Below are 18038 nucleotides of genomic sequence, written 5' to 3' on the forward strand. Positions count from 1 at the left end.
CATGAATAGAACCCACATCCTCTGAATTCCAGGCAATGCTTTTTCCATATATGCTGTAACATATTTTTTTTTTTCATGTCACAACATAACTTCCATTGATTCAAGTTAATCTTGAAGTCATTAAAGATGCTTCATTATAAATCTTTCCAGGTAAAGTTTGCATTCCTTCCATTTTCTGTCTCATATATCTCCTGTTGCCAACATACATATACACACATACATATGCAAAATGCACCATGCTTTTGAAATCTTAAAGAAAACTTGTATTGTGCTGTACATATTACTGCACACCATTCCTCTTGATGGCTGATGCTCTTATTTCCTTTCATCTGACCTAGAGTGACTACGAGACCTGGAAAAGGACCAGGAAGGCTTGTGTTTTCCCTCCTGGAATGATGATCTTTCTCTTCAGCAGGTCTCTAGAAAGGGACCTGCTGTGGCTGTGAGAGAGGCTTCTTTGTGATGATCTGTGGTGAGGTGGAGAACTTCACCGGTGATATTCATTTCAAGGACGTCGACCCCAAGAAGGTGGTGGGCCTCGATTATGACTTCTTTTTTGCCATTTGAGAGTTCCGCCCAGATGTGACACTCACATTATGTTCTTCCATCCACTTCTCTCACAGTTATCTGCTGCATCTCGTGAGTCCTCAAACTCAACAAAAACAAAGCCGCAGAGGCTTTTATCAACCCATACACTGTTCAGTGGTCCAAGATATCCTAAAGTTCTTTCCTATATAGTTTTTTTCCCATTGTTCCCAAGGTTATAATGTTGGTATTTGTTAAGCGCTTACTCTGTGCCGAGCACTGTTCTAAGCACTGGGGTAGACACAGGGGAATCAGGTTGTCCCACGTGGGGCTCACAGTCTTAATCCCCATTTTACAGATGAGGTAACTGAGGCACCGAGAAGTTAAGTGACTTGCCCAAAGTCACACAGCTGACAAATGGCCGAGCTGGAATTCGAACCCATGACCTCTGACTCCAAAGCCCATGCTCTTTCCACTGAGCCATGTTCCCTACATAGACATTACAGTCCAGTGGACAAGAGTCATGGTGCATCACAAGTAGTGGGATTGAGAGGGGAAGGGTGGAAGAAAAACAAAAAAGAGGCTCAAGTTCCCACAGTCTGATTGGGTTCTCGCTTCTCCCGGCACTGCTTCTGCAGTTTCTCTTGCTCGTCCCATGCCCACTAAGTGCCTTTAACAGTGTGGACCATCTCCTTCTCCTCAGTCCGTTGTCCAAACTAGGCTTCACTAACTCTGTCTTCTCCTGGTTCATCTCTTATCTCTCTGGCTATTCATTCTCAGTCTCCTTTGTGGGTTCCTCCTCCCCTCCCATCCCCTAACTGTAGGGGTCCCTCAAGGTTCAATTCTTGGTCCCCTTCTATTCTCTACACTCACTTCCTTGGATAATTCATTCACTACCATGGCTTCAGTGCTCATCTCTATGCAGATGACACCCAAATCTATATCTCTTCCCCTATTCTCTCTCCCTCCCTTGAGGCTCACCTCTTCTCCTGCCTTCAGGACATCTCTACATGGATGTCCTCCCACCAACTCAAACTCAGTACATCCAAGACAGAGCTCCTACTCTTCTCTTCCCTCCCAAACCCTGTCCTTTCCCAAACTTTCCCATTACCGTGACCAGTACAACCATCCTTCCTGTCTCACAGGCCCAGAACCATGGTGTTATCCTTGACTCTGCTCTCTCATTCACCCCACATATCCAATCTATCACCAAATCCTGTTGGTCTCACCTTCACAACATAGCCAAGATCCACCCTTTCTTCTCTATACAAACCGCTGCCACATTAGTACAGTCACTCATTCTATTCCGACTGGATTATTGCATCAGCCTCCTTACTGACCTCCCAACCTCCTGCCTCTCACCACTTCAGTCCATACTTCACTCCACTACTCGGATTATCTTTCTACAGAAATGTTCAGGACATGTTACCCCCTTCCTCAAAAAAATTTCCAGCGGTTACCTATCAACCTCCATATCAAAGAAAAATTCCTCACTATTGGCTTCTAAGCTCTCCATCACCTTGCCCCCTCTTACCTCACTTCCCTTCTCTCCTACTACATCTCAGCCTGCACACTCCGCTCCTCTAAGCTAAACTTCTCCTGTGCCTTGATCTTGCCTGTCACACTGCTGACCCTGGGCCCACGTCCTACCTCTATCCTGGAATGCCCTCCCTCCTCAAATCTGCCAATCACTCTTCCCACCTTCAAATCCCTACTGTGCACCTCCTCCAAGAGGCCTTCCCAGGCAAAGACCTTTAGTACTTCAGCTCCTCTTCCCTTCCATGTCACTTTGACTCACTCCATTTGCTCTCTCCCCCACCCCCAACACTTATATCTATCTATCTATCTATCTATCTATCTATCTATCTATCTATCATCTATCTATCTATCTATCTATAATTCTGTTTATTTATATGAATGCCAGTTTACTTGTTTTGAAGTCTTTCTCCCCGCTTCTAGCCTGTAAGTCCAATTGGGAAGGGACTGTCTCACTTTATTGCTGTATTCTACCTTCCAAGCATTTAGTACAGTGTTCCGCACACAGTAAGTGTTCAATAAATACAATTGAATGAATTGAATGAATGAATGAATATGCCAGGCACTACACTAAGCACTGGGGTGATACAAGAACATCATGTTGGAAGCATTTCCTGTCCATCATAGAGATCATAGACAATCTCCATTTTACAGAAAAGGTAAGTGAGGTACAGAGAAGTGAGGTTACTTGCCAAAGGTCACAGAGCAGATAAATGGATTGGACCCAAGGTTCTCTGACCCAGGCCACACTGCTACTTATCATTTCCCACCATGATTACTGCATCATCCTTCCCACAGACCTCCCTGATCAACCTTCTCACTGAGCTTCCTATCCCTCCCAACTCCTGCCCACACTTTACTCTGCTGCAAGAGTTTTTTTTTTTCTGAAAAAAAACTTTCAGTCCATATCCATGCACTCCTCAAAAACCTCCATTGGTTGCTTTCCCATTTCTGCCTCAGTTAGGAACACTTTACCATTGGCTTAAAGGCATACAATTACCTTTCCAACCTATCCTTGTTGATTTACAACTCACATATTCGGTTCTTCTACTCCTACCTAGTCTTTGTAAGTAGCGTGGCCTACAAGCTGAGTTGTAATCCCAGCTTTGCCACTTGTTTTCTGTGTGAGCTTGGACAAGTCATTCCCATTCTCTCCTAGACCCCCTCCAATCTGGCTTCCGTCCCCTCCACTCTACCGAGACTGCTCTCTCTAAGGTCACCCATGACCTCCTTCTTGCCAAATCCAATGGCTCCTACTCCATTCTGATCCTCCTTGACCTCTCTGCTGCCTTTGACACTGTCGACCATCCCCTCCTCCTCCATACCTTATCTCACCTTGGCTTCACGGACTCTGTCCTCTCCTGGTTCTCCTCTTACCTCTCTGGCCGATCATTCTCGGTCTCCTACGCTGGAGCCTCCTCCCCCTCCCATCCTTTAACTGTTGGAGTTCCTCAAGGGTCAGTTCTTGGCCCTCTTCTGTTCTCCATTTACACTCACTCCCTCGGTGAACTCATCCGCTCTCACGGCTTTGACTACCATCTCTACGCAGATGACACGCAGATCTACATCTCCGCCCCTGTCCTCTCCCCCTCCCTTCAGGCTCGCATCTCCTCCTGCCTCCGGGACGTCTCCACCTGGATGTCGGCCCGCCACCTAAAACTCAACATGAGCAAGACTGAGCTCCTCATCTTCCCTCCCAAACCCGGTCCGCTCCCAGACTTCTCTATCACCGTGGATGGCACGACCATCCTTCCCGTCCCGCAGGCCCGCAATCTCGGTGTCATCCTTGACTCGTCCCTCTCGTTCACCCCACATCCTATCCCTTACCAAGACCTGCCGGTTTCACCTCTAGAATATCGCCAAGATCCGCCCTTTCCTCTCCACCCAAACGGCTACCTTACTATTACGGGCTCTTGTTATATCCCGGCTAGACTACTGTGTCAGCCTTCTCTCTGACCTCCCTTCCTCCTCTCTCGCCCCGCTCCGGTCTATTCTTCACTCCGCTGCCCGGCTCATCTTCCTGCAGAAACGATCTGGGCATGTCACTCCCCTTCTTAAACAACTCCAGTGGTTGCCTATCGACCTCCGCTCCAAACAAAAACTCCTCACTCTAGGCTTCAAGGCTCTCCATCACCTTGCCCCTTCCTACCTCTCCTCCCTTCTCTCTTTCTACCGCCCACCCCGCATGCTCCGCTCCTCTGCCGCCCACCTCCTCACCGTCCCTCGGTCTCGCCTATCCCACCGTCGACCCCTGGGTCACGTCCTCCCGCGGTCCTGGAACGCCCTCCCTCCTCACCTCCGCCAAACTGATTCTCTTTCCCTCTTCAAAACCTTACTTAAAAATCACCTCCTCCAAGAGGCGTTCCCAGACTGAGCTCCTCTTCCCCCTCTACTCCCTCTGCCATCCCCCCTTTACCTCTCCGCAGCTAAAGCCTCATTTTCCCCTTTTCCCTCTGCTCCTCCACCTCTCCCTTCCCTTCCCCACAGCACTGTACTCGTCCGCTCAACTGTATATATTTTCGTTACCCTATTTATTTTGTTAATGAATTGTACATCGCCTTGATTCTATTTAGTTGCCATTGTTTTTACGAGATGTTCTTCCCCTTGACGCTGTTTAGTGCCATTGTTCTTGTCTGTCCGTCTCCCCTGATTAGACTGTAAGCCCGTCAAACGGCAGGGACTGTCTCTATCTGTTGCCGACTTGTTCATCCCAAGCGCTTAGTACAGTGCTCTGCACATAGTAAGCGCTCAATAAATACTACTGAATGAATGAACAAGTCACTTAACTTATCTGTGCCTCAGTTACCTCATCTGTAAAATAGGAATTAAGACTGGGAACCCTATATGTGACCCAGACTGTGTCCAACCTGATTATCTGTATCTACCCTAGGGCTTAGTATACTGCCTGCCACACAGTAAGTGCTTAAAATATTCCACAATTATTATTACATTATTACTTCAATCTCAATTATTCCACCACCAACCTTTGCCTGCATTCTCCCTCAGGACTGGAACTTCCTCCTCTTTCCAAGCTCACAGTCTTCCACTTTCCACATTTTCAAATGCCTCCTAAAATCATTCTTTCCTCAAGTTCTTTCCAGTCTGAGCCCTTTCTTTCCCCTCTTTGCCCTCCCCTCTATGTCAACTATGAATTTAGCTGTGTACCTTTTAACCACTTTCTCATCCCTGCCACACAAAGTTTGCAAATATTCTTACACTGCATATTTGACCTATACCTAATCTATTTTAGAATCTGTCTCTCCCTCTAGTCTGTAAGTTCATTGTGGGCAGGGATCACCTCTACCAAATCTGTTATATTGTACTTAAGTACTTAGTACAGTGCTCGGCACACAGTAAGCACTTAATAAATACTGTTGGTTGATTGATAATCCAGTTTTTAGGTTTAATTTTAAGGTTGTGAGCCCCATTACAATGGGATGACATTCTATCTACCCCATCATTTGAGACAGTGCTTAGCACAGAGCAAGCACTTAATAAAATCATTATAATTATTATTACTATAGCTATTATCACTATATCATTATTATAGTTAATTAACTGTCACACAAAGGTAACATACTTGAAATTTCACCTAATAAAGTCAGCTTTCTTTCAAGTAACTGATTCCTAGTTCCTTAAATTGTGGCTATTTTTGTTCTCTATTTCATTGTTCAGCTCCAGTGACTATTCTGAATGATTCCCATTGGATTATGAATATTATCTCTGATAAATGATTAAGAGGGCATTAGGGTATCAGGTCCATAACTCAGGGATTCTAAAACTCAGGAAAAAGGAAAGCCTGAGAGGAATTTCACAGACGGGGGAGAAATTAAAACACATGATTTTTAGATCTGGCTGAGTGAGGCTGAATGTAATCTGATCCCAAGGCTAACTCTTGGTAAAGATTAGGGTTGCCATACTTGGGGAGCATTTTTAAAGACTTTGAGAGAAGAAAGCTGCAACTTTAGAAAATAGTCCTTGAATGCTTCATTTGCATTGAAAATGCTCATTGCAACAAGGAATTCCCAGAAAAATAATAATAAAAAAAGATACAATTAAGTTGCACTTGACCTCTTTAAACTTATGCTGCCTTTGACACTACTAGAAATACTATATCATCTTGGATTTTCAGATACTGTTCTCTCCCATTTTTCCTCCTACTTCTTTGACTGGTCTGTCAGTCTCTTTGGCCTGCTCTTCTACTTCTCCCTCTTTTGTCTCCTGCTTTTCAGCTGTGATGCAGCATTTTCTGGGGATTTATTTCAGTTCCTCCTTTAAGTATTTATTTTGATCTCCTTTTTTGGTAGCCCAATATCAGCTTATCATAAATTGCTGATGGGTAACCTATTGTCATCCATTTTCCTTAGATGTCCTCCCTAGTGAAGCTAAATTAAGGCAAGCACAACTCATTAACATTGTTCCAGGACTTCATTGTTTGTGATCCTGTCACTTAAGGCAACTCCACGTTCATTACAGGCCTTAAGTAATTCCACAGAGCCTCAATTTTGTCTGAACCCTAACCCATGTTTCCTACATACATATGACACCTCCAAAAGAATGGGCTAGTTTTACTGATTCATCTTGGTACTTGGTACTCATATACTGTTGCATCACTGACCAATTTGTTGTTTTGGTCACAAAAATGATAGCATTGTTGCTAATAAAGATTTTTGGTTGTTCATTCACCTTCTATGGCTCAAGCTGATCGATACTTTACTTAGGTTTCATTCACTTTCACTCTATTCCAGCACTTAGTACAGTACTGTACACATAGTAAGCACTTAATAAGTACTATCACTATTATTGCTACTACTTTTCATCCATCCTGAGTTCTTGGATTATTTCTCAGAGTAGTATGCAACCATTTTCACATCTTCTTGGGTATGTGTCTCTTAGAGCCACCATCTATGTATAGAAATTCTTGAGTGACTGACTGTAGAATTTTGGATGATCCTCATGGCCTGTGGACTTTAAATAATTCCCAGAGTAACAGAAACATATTCTAACAGCTGCATCCTGGTCCCTTGTTCCCTCTTCGGGCATAGTTGCATAGAGTACACTAAACGTGACTGTACCTATCGCAAATCCTTGTGAAAGGAAATGGATTATACAGAATACCCCCTAACTATGGGTATTCTTGAAATCTTGAAATCCCGGCAGCAATAAGGGGGTGACAAGCCGGTGATTAGCAACAACGCAGAGTGAAGTTGAAAGCTTCCGGATCAACAAGCAATACAAAGGCTGGTAAAAAAACACAAATGTCAACCTCCTGTTTGATTCCTGATTCTCTCCACATAAGCTCTTCCCTCTTATTACTATCCACCTGTTGAGCTCCAGCCTAGAACATTTGCTACTCTTACTTTATGCAGAGACCTTCTTCTACTCCCACACTCCACCCCTATGAATAACATTCATTTCAATCTTAGCGTATGAAGAAGCAAACTCAGCAGTGAACGTGGAATGCTTCCAATTCACTAAGATTGAGAAAATATTAATCTTCAGCATGTGAAACATAACAGTAAAGGACCTCTAACTTAATTCTCCAAGGCACATGACCAATATAAACCTTTGTATACCATTATCATATTTACCATTTACCCTCATTTTTTCACTAGGCTCTATGCTTAATTTTAGTCACGTTTACATCATTTTTGTTATTCTTACTTAAAGTGTATATTGTTCTGGTTGACCTATTCCGCTGTTTTTATCATAGATCTGGGGATGGATTGTGAAATGAAAGAAGCAGATCTATAGGCACCAGGAATGGATAGTGATGTGTAAGGAGGTCATTACCAAGTGTTCAACCCCATGGTTACACGATATATCCTGGGAGAACTGCTGTGTAGACCAGGTATTGTCTGAGATTAATAATCTTGACAAGGTCACAGCACTGAATATTTTGTGTGACAAAAAATTTCACTTTATTAGCAGTTAGCACATAAATCTTATTTAACTTATATTTTATAGATTAATCCAATGTAAAGATAACAGCAAAAATTAATCCAAAATGGGTTTTTGAAGCACATGCTGTAATAAAAAGATTTGCAAAAGAAATGGCATAAAACAGAAAAATAAAATTATAATATGTTGCTCTGAATTCTTTCAAATTTTCAAACCTCTTTTTAAATTACATAATTGCATTATAATTATACTATAACAGTTGTAATTACTATTTAGAGTGTTCTGTTATGAGTGCATAGATTCATTGTACCTAATCATTACTGACAAATTTAACTTGTTAAGAGGAAGAGGTGACTGTCCAAAGCCTAGCTAATACTCCTTAGTACAGTTTCTTTTTAAAAGTACGTGTTTGGACAACTGGTAGAAATGGAAAACCCACTTTACCGATCCCAGCTCCTGAGGTCATTGCTATACTCACCTTAACCTTTGTGGAAGCAGTGGTTAATTTAATATAATATCATCAATAAATTATATTTATTGAGTACCTACTCTAGGTAGGGTATTGCAATAAGCACAAGTAAGAGTACACCAAAAGAAAAGACACAGTCCCCGTCCCTGACCTGTGGAAGCAGCATGACCTAGTGAATAGAGCACAAGCTTGGAAGTCAGATGACCTGGGTTCTAATCCTGGCTCTGCCACTTGTCTGCTGGGTGACTTTGGGCAAGTCACTTAACTTCTCTGTACTTAGTTATCTCATCTGTAAAATGGGGATTTAGACTGTGAGCCCCATGTGGGACAGGGACTGTGTCTGACTTAGCTTGTATCTATCCCAGTGCTTAGAACGGTGCGTGACACATACTAAGTGCTTAACAAATGTCTTCTTGTCTTATGCTGTCGAGTCATCTCTGACCCACAGCGACGCCATAGACACATCTCTCCCAGAATGCCCCACCTCCGTTTGTGATTATTCTGGTAGTGTATCCATAGAGTTTTTTTGGTAAAAATATGAAGGTGGTTTACCATCACCTCCATCTATGCAGTAAACTTGAGTCTCCACCTATGACTCCCTCCCATGCCGCTGGTGCCCAGCACAGGTGAGTTTTGACATGTAGCAGATTGCTTTGCACTTGCTAGCCACTGCCCAAATAAATGGAATGGATATGCTTCAGTTTGATTCTCCCTCCCATACTCAAGACTGGTAAAGTACTGGAAACTCTCCAGGTGCGACCCTGAAGGGAAGCTTAACAAATACTATTATCACTATTATTATTAGGAGTAAATCTAGTAGTAGAAGCCAGTAGGCTGGCCTAGGAGTGGGGTAATTGAATATTTTTAATTTGTAAATTTCCTGAATACCAGAATCAATCAATCCATGGTATTTATTGCATGCCTTCTGTGTTCAGTAGTATTAATAATAATAATAATGATGATGATAACTGGTATTTGTTAAGCGTTTACTGTGTGCCAGGCCCTGTACTAAGAGCTGAGGTAGATACAATCAAATTGGGTTGTACACAGTCCCTGTCCCAAGTGGGGCTCACAGTCTCAATCACCATTTTACAGATGAGATAACTGAGGCCTAGAGAAGTGAACTTGGCCAAGATCACTCATTCATTCATTCAATAGTATTTATTGAGCGCTTACTATGTGCAGAGCACTGTACTAAGCGCTTGGGATGAACAAGTCGGCAACAGATAGAGACAGTCCCTGCCGTTTGACGGGCTTACAGTCTAATCGGGGGAGACGGACAGACAAGAACAATGGCAGTAAACAGCGTCAAGGGGAAGAACACAAAGCAGACAAGTGACAGAGCTGGGATAATAACAATAAAACATTGTGGTATTTGTTAAGCGCTTACTCTGTGCCAAGTACTGTTCTAAGTGCTGAGAAAGATATGAGATAAATCATCAGACACAGTTCCTGTTCCATATAGGGCTCACAATCTAATCAGGAGGCTAGTGAATTCCTAATTCACAGATGAGGAACTGAGACACAGAGAAGTTAAGTGATTTGTCCAAGATCACACATGAGGTCATGAGGCATAATCAGCATAAGAACCCAGCTCCTCTTACTTCCAGACTCTTTCTATTTCCACTAGGCAACACTGCTCCTCTGCTTTATTAAATGTATTGGGTACAATACAATGTAGCTGACAGACAAAATCCCTGCCCTCAAAGAATTTGCAATCTAGTGTGGATGCATGTGTACTTGAAAAGAATGAGGCTGGTGACCGGGAGATCTGTGTAAAGACTGTATATTTAGATAAACTTAAAATCAAACTTTCAAAGTTATGTTTAAACTGAAAAATTGTTTTCTGTCAATCATCTATGCCATTTGTTATTTTCAGTTGTTTTTTTCAGCAACAGTAAGATCCCTAATTTTGCTAAAGTTTAAAAGACTAAAGCACTGAATGAAACATATCTTCTGTCTTTAGCAAGATCAAAATTATATTTCACCAAAAGCAAGAGTTTGTTTTTTTTAAAAAAAAGGTATTTTTATGTCTCTGAGTAAATTACCAAAAAAAAGATCATTTAAAGAGAATTAGAAATAATAAACAAACTTTCCATGGTGTAGTGGATAGGGCCCAGAACTGGAAGTCAGAAAGTCACTAATTCTGGCTCCACCACTTGTCTAATATGACCCTGGGCAAGTCGCTTCACTTCTCAGTGCCTCAGTTACCTCATCTGTAAATGAGGATTGGTACTATGAACCTCACATGAGACAGGGACTGTGTACAACTCGATTTGCTTCTATCTACCCCAGAGCTTAATACAGTGCCTAGCCCATGGCAAGCACTTAACATTTATCATCATTATTATTAGATTACCTAAAAGAAAAGAATATGGTTGGATTAATTTCCGGAAACATAGGAAGTAGTGTGGACTAGTAGAAAGAGAATGGGCCTCGTGCTCAGAGGACCTGAGTTTTAATCCTGGCTCAGCAAATTGCCTGCTCTGTGACTTTGGGCAAGCAATGTCATTTATCTGTGCCTCAGTTTCCTCATCTCTAAAATGGAGATTTAATACTTTTTCTCCCACCTACTCATACTGTGAGCCTCAAGCAGGACAGGGACTATGTCTTATTTGATTATCTTGTATCTACCCTAGGGTTTACCACAGAGTCAGCACTTCACATGCACTTCACATGCTGATACTCACCGTGTTGTAGTGAGTACCTTTTACAGAGTTTCCACAGAGGTACTGGTCCTGACTCCTCCAAAGCCAAGGCACACGCAAAGGTGAGAAAGCATCTCTCCTCTGCCCCTTTCCATATTCTTTGATTTAAATGGAAAATGCCTACTTCCAACAGACAGTCACTCACTGAAATCAGCAAATTATGTTGTCCTTTCCACACACCGTGGATGAGCTCCTCGGTGTTGTGTGGAGATGACAGAAAAGGAGCAGAAAAGTAGTGGTCACGTGGATGGCTCTGCACCCAGTGAGCATGGCTAATGACATGATCACCATCTCTAGTGAACTAGGGCCAGGATGCTAAAAACACAGTAATACTATTTTTGCACCAGTTAATTCTGTGTAAGCATTCCCAAAGAGAATCGAAGACTTCTCCTCCCATGCAGGAACAGGATTAAACTCAATAGGATTTCCTAATGGGATTCTGTAATTCTACATTTATGTCTTGCATTTCAGCATTTTTGTGCTCTCTTCTTTTCTAAAATGTCCCGCACTCACACTGCAGATGGGGAACAAGAGTAGATGTTGCATAGGGTCTTGGGTGTATAAACAGGTTTGGGTACTATAAGGTAATTCATTTTCAGTATTGTCACTCCATGCAGATACTAATTCATTCAGTCATATTTATTGAGTGCTTACTATGTGCAGGGGTGCTTACTATGTGCAGGGCACTGTACTAAGCCCTTGGAAAGTACAATTCGGCAACAGATAGAGACAATCCCTACCCGGCAACTGGCTCACAGTCTAGAAGGGAGAGTCAGGCAACAAAACAAGACAAGTAGACAGGCATCAATAGCATCAAAATAGATGAATAGAATTATAGATATATACACATCTAACCAGTGGCCTAAATGTCATTTTAGTCTTAAATGTTTACTCAGATTTTATTAAAAATAATAATAATGATAATAATTGTGGTATTTGTTAAGTGCTTACTGTATGCCAAGTACTGTTATAAGCACTGGAGTAGATAAAAGGTAATCAGGTTGAACACAATCCCTGTCCACATGAGGTTGACCGTCTTAATCCCCATTTTACAGATGAGACAACTAAGGCACAGAGAGCTTAAGTGACTTGCCCAAGGTCACACAACATACATGTGGCAGAGCCATGAATAGAACCCACATCCTCTGAATTCCAGGCAATGCTTTTTCCATATATGCTGTAACATATTTTTTTTTTTCATGTCACAACATAACTTCCATTGATTCAAGTTAATCTTGAAGTCATTAAAGATGCTTCATTATAAATCTTTCCAGGTAAAGTTTGCATTCCTTCCATTTTCTGTCTCATATATCTCCTGTTGCCAACATACATATACACACATACATATGCAAAATGCACCATGCTTTTGAAATCTTAAAGAAAACTTGTATTGTGCTGTACATATTACTGCACACCATTCCTCTTGATGGCTGATGCTCTTATTTCCTTTCATCTGACCTAGAGTGACTACGAGACCTGGAAAAGGACCAGGAAGGCTTGTGTTTTCCCTCCTGGAATGATGATCTTTCTCTTCAGCAGGTCTCTAGAAAGGGACCTGCTGTGGCTGTGAGAGAGGCTTCTTTGTGATGATCTGTGGTGAGGTGGAGAACTTCACCGGTGATATTCATTTCAAGGACGTCGACCCCAAGAAGGTGGTGGGCCTCGATTATGACTTCTTTTTTGCCATTTGAGAGTTCCGCCCAGATGTGACACTCACATTATGTTCTTCCATCCACTTCTCTCACAGTTATCTGCTGCATCTCGTGAGTCCTCAAACTCAACAAAAACAAAGCCGCAGAGGCTTTTATCAACCCATACACTGTTCAGTGGTCCAAGATATCCTAAAGTTCTTTCCTATATAGTTTTTTTCCCATTGTTCCCAAGGTTATAATGTTGGTATTTGTTAAGCGCTTACTCTGTGCCGAGCACTGTTCTAAGCACTGGGGTAGACACAGGGGAATCAGGTTGTCCCACGTGGGGCTCACAGTCTTAATCCCCATTTTACAGATGAGGTAACTGAGGCACCGAGAAGTTAAGTGACTTGCCCAAAGTCACACAGCTGACAAATGGCCGAGCTGGAATTCGAACCCATGACCTCTGACTCCAAAGCCCATGCTCTTTCCACTGAGCCATGTTCCCTACATAGACATTACAGTCCAGTGGACAAGAGTCATGGTGCATCACAAGTAGTGGGATTGAGAGGGGAAGGGTGGAAGAAAAACAAAAAAGAGGCTCAAGTTCCCACAGTCTGATTGGGTTCTCGCTTCTCCCGGCACTGCTTCTGCAGTTTCTCTTGCTCGTCCCATGCCCACTAAGTGCCTTTAACAGTGTGGACCATCTCCTTCTCCTCAGTCCGTTGTCCAAACTAGGCTTCACTAACTCTGTCTTCTCCTGGTTCATCTCTTATCTCTCTGGCTATTCATTCTCAGTCTCCTTTGTGGGTTCCTCCTCCCCTCCCATCCCCTAACTGTAGGGGTCCCTCAAGGTTCAATTCTTGGTCCCCTTCTATTCTCTACACTCACTTCCTTGGATAATTCATTCACTACCATGGCTTCAGTGCTCATCTCTATGCAGATGACACCCAAATCTATATCTCTTCCCCTATTCTCTCTCCCTCCCTTGAGGCTCACCTCTTCTCCTGCCTTCAGGACATCTCTACATGGATGTCCTCCCACCAACTCAAACTCAGTACATCCAAGACAGAGCTCCTACTCTTCTCTTCCCTCCCAAACCCTGTCCTTTCCCAAACTTTCCCATTACCGTGACCAGTACAACCATCCTTCCTGTCTCACAGGCCCAGAACCATGGTGTTATCCTTGACTCTGCTCTCTCATTCACCCCACATATCCAATCTATCACCAAATCCTGTTGGTCTCACCTTCACAACATAGCCAAGATCCACCCTTTCTTCTCTATACAAACCGCTGCCACATTAGTACAGTCACTCATTCTATTCCGACTGGATTATTGCATCAGCCTCCTTACTGACCTCCCAACCTCCTGCCTCTCACCACTTCAGTCCATACTTCACTCCACTACTCGGATTATCTTTCTACAGAAATGTTCAGGACATGTTACCCCCTTCCTCAAAAAAATTTCCAGCGGTTACCTATCAACCTCCATATCAAAGAAAAATTCCTCACTATTGGCTTCTAAGCTCTCCATCACCTTGCCCCCTCTTACCTCACTTCCCTTCTCTCCTACTACATCTCAGCCTGCACACTCCGCTCCTCTAAGCTAAACTTCTCCTGTGCCTTGATCTTGCCTGTCACACTGCTGACCCTGGGCCCACGTCCTACCTCTATCCTGGAATGCCCTCCCTCCTCAAATCTGCCAATCACTCTTCCCACCTTCAAATCCCTACTGTGCACCTCCTCCAAGAGGCCTTCCCAGGCAAAGACCTTTAGTACTTCAGCTCCTCTTCCCTTCCATGTCACTTTGACTCACTCCATTTGCTCTCTCCCCCACCCCCAACACTTATATCTATCTATCTATCTATCTATCTATCTATCTATCTATCTATCTATCTATCATCTATCTATCTATCTATCTATAATTCTGTTTATTTATATGAATGCCAGTTTACTTGTTTTGAAGTCTTTCTCCCCGCTTCTAGCCTGTAAGTCCAATTGGGAAGGGACTGTCTCACTTTATTGCTGTATTCTACCTTCCAAGCATTTAGTACAGTGTTCCGCACACAGTAAGTGTTCAATAAATACAATTGAATGAATTGAATGAATGAATGAATATGCCAGGCACTACACTAAGCACTGGGGTGATACAAGAACATCATGTTGGAAGCATTTCCTGTCCATCATAGAGATCATAGACAATCTCCATTTTACAGAAAAGGTAAGTGAGGTACAGAGAAGTGAGGTTACTTGCCAAAGGTCACAGAGCAGATAAATGGATTGGACCCAAGGTTCTCTGACCCAGGCCACACTGCTACTTATCATTTCCCACCATGATTACTGCATCATCCTTCCCACAGACCTCCCTGATCAACCTTCTCACTGAGCTTCCTATCCCTCCCAACTCCTGCCCACACTTTACTCTGCTGCAAGAGTTTTTTTTTTTTCTGAAAAAAAACTTTCAGTCCATATCCATGCACTCCTCAAAAACCTCCATTGGTTGCTTTCCCATTTCTGCCTCAGTTAGGAACACTTTACCATTGGCTTAAAGGCATACAATTACCTTTCCAACCTATCCTTGTTGATTTACAACTCACATATTCGGTTCTTCTACTCCTACCTAGTCTTTGTAAGTAGCGTGGCCTACAAGCTGAGTTGTAATCCCAGCTTTGCCACTTGTTTTCTGTGTGAGCTTGGACAAGTCATTCCCATTCTCTCCTAGACCCCCTCCAATCTGGCTTCCGTCCCCTCCACTCTACCGAGACTGCTCTCTCTAAGGTCACCCATGACCTCCTTCTTGCCAAATCCAATGGCTCCTACTCCATTCTGATCCTCCTTGACCTCTCTGCTGCCTTTGACACTGTCGACCATCCCCTCCTCCTCCATACCTTATCTCACCTTGGCTTCACGGACTCTGTCCTCTCCTGGTTCTCCTCTTACCTCTCTGGCCGATCATTCTCGGTCTCCTACGCTGGAGCCTCCTCCCCCTCCCATCCTTTAACTGTTGGAGTTCCTCAAGGGTCAGTTCTTGGCCCTCTTCTGTTCTCCATTTACACTCACTCCCTCGGTGAACTCATCCGCTCTCACGGCTTTGACTACCATCTCTACGCAGATGACACGCAGATCTACATCTCCGCCCCTGTCCTCTCCCCCTCCCTTCAGGCTCGCATCTCCTCCTGCCTCCGGGACGTCTCCACCTGGATGTCGGCCCGCCACCTAAAACTCAACATGAGCAAGACTGAGCTCCTCATCTTCCCTCCCAAACCCGGTCCGCTCCCAGACTTCTCTATCACCGTGGATGGCACGACCATCCTTCCCGTCCCGCAGGCCCGCAATCTCGGTGTCATCCTTGACTCGTCCCTCTCGTTCACCCCACATCCTATCCCTTACCAAGACCTGCCGGTTTCACCTCTAGAATATCGCCAAGATCCGCCCTTTCCTCTCCACCCAAACGGCTACCTTACTATTACGGGCTCTTGTTATATCCCGGCTAGACTACTGTGTCAGCCTTCTCTCTGACCTCCCTTCCTCCTCTCTCGCCCCGCTCCGGTCTATTCTTCACTCCGCTGCCCGGCTCATCTTCCTGCAGAAACGATCTGGGCATGTCACTCCCCTTCTTAAACAACTCCAGTGGTTGCCTATCGACCTCCGCTCCAAACAAAAACTCCTCACTCTAGGCTTCAAGGCTCTCCATCACCTTGCCCCTTCCTACCTCTCCTCCCTTCTCTCTTTCTACCGCCCACCCCGCATGCTCCGCTCCTCTGCCGCCCACCTCCTCACCGTCCCTCGGTCTCGCCTATCCCACCGTCGACCCCTGGGTCACGTCCTCCCGCGGTCCTGGAACGCCCTCCCTCCTCACCTCCGCCAAACTGATTCTCTTTCCCTCTTCAAAACCTTACTTAAAAATCACCTCCTCCAAGAGGCGTTCCCAGACTGAGCTCCTCTTCCCCCTCTACTCCCTCTGCCATCCCCCCTTTACCTCTCCGCAGCTAAAGCCTCATTTTCCCCTTTTCCCTCTGCTCCTCCACCTCTCCCTTCCCTTCCCCACAGCACTGTACTCGTCCGCTCAACTGTATATATTTTCGTTACCCTATTTATTTTGTTAATGAATTGTACATCGCCTTGATTCTATTTAGTTGCCATTGTTTTTACGAGATGTTCTTCCCCTTGACGCTGTTTAGTGCCATTGTTCTTGTCTGTCCGTCTCCCCTGATTAGACTGTAAGCCCGTCAAACGGCAGGGACTGTCTCTATCTGTTGCCGACTTGTTCATCCCAAGCGCTTAGTACAGTGCTCTGCACATAGTAAGCGCTCAATAAATACTACTGAATGAATGAACAAGTCACTTAACTTATCTGTGCCTCAGTTACCTCATCTGTAAAATAGGAATTAAGACTGGGAACCCTATATGTGACCCAGACTGTGTCCAACCTGATTATCTGTATCTACCCTAGGGCTTAGTATACTGCCTGCCACACAGTAAGTGCTTAAAATATTCCACAATTATTATTACATTATTACTTCAATCTCAATTATTCCACCACCAACCTTTGCCTGCATTCTCCCTCAGGACTGGAACTTCCTCCTCTTTCCAAGCTCACAGTCTTCCACTTTCCACATTTTCAAATGCCTCCTAAAATCATTCTTTCCTCAAGTTCTTTCCAGTCTGAGCCCTTTCTTTCCCCTCTTTGCCCTCCCCTCTATGTCAACTATGAATTTAGCTGTGTACCTTTTAACCACTTTCTCATCCCTGCCACACAAAGTTTGCAAATATTCTTACACTGCATATTTGACCTATACCTAATCTATTTTAGAATCTGTCTCTCCCTCTAGTCTGTAAGTTCATTGTGGGCAGGGATCACCTCTACCAAATCTGTTATATTGTACTTAAGTACTTAGTACAGTGCTCGGCACACAGTAAGCACTTAATAAATACTGTTGGTTGATTGATAATCCAGTTTTTAGGTTTAATTTTAAGGTTGTGAGCCCCATTACAATGGGATGACATTCTATCTACCCCATCATTTGAGACAGTGCTTAGCACAGAGCAAGCACTTAATAAAATCATTATAATTATTATTACTATAGCTATTATCACTATATCATTATTATAGTTAATTAACTGTCACACAAAGGTAACATACTTGAAATTTCACCTAATAAAGTCAGCTTTCTTTCAAGTAACTGATTCCTAGTTCCTTAAATTGTGGCTATTTTTGTTCTCTATTTCATTGTTCAGCTCCAGTGACTATTCTGAATGATTCCCATT

The 18038-nt window shown here is 43.6% G+C and overlaps 2 pseudogenes; both read right to left on the reverse strand.

Annotated features, from left to right (window-relative positions):
* Window positions 1-315: 315 nt before the first annotated feature.
* On the reverse strand, window positions 316-1057 carry LOC100080305 (annotated as a pseudogene).
* Window positions 1058-12578: 11521 nt separating this feature from the next.
* Window positions 12579-13320, reverse strand: LOC114805738 (annotated as a pseudogene).
* Between the last annotated feature and the right edge of the window lie 4718 nt (window positions 13321-18038).

Source organism: Ornithorhynchus anatinus, chromosome 2 (assembly GCF_004115215.2).
Source record: "Ornithorhynchus anatinus isolate Pmale09 chromosome 2, mOrnAna1.pri.v4, whole genome shotgun sequence".
NCBI lineage: Eukaryota > Metazoa > Chordata > Mammalia > Monotremata > Ornithorhynchidae > Ornithorhynchus > Ornithorhynchus anatinus.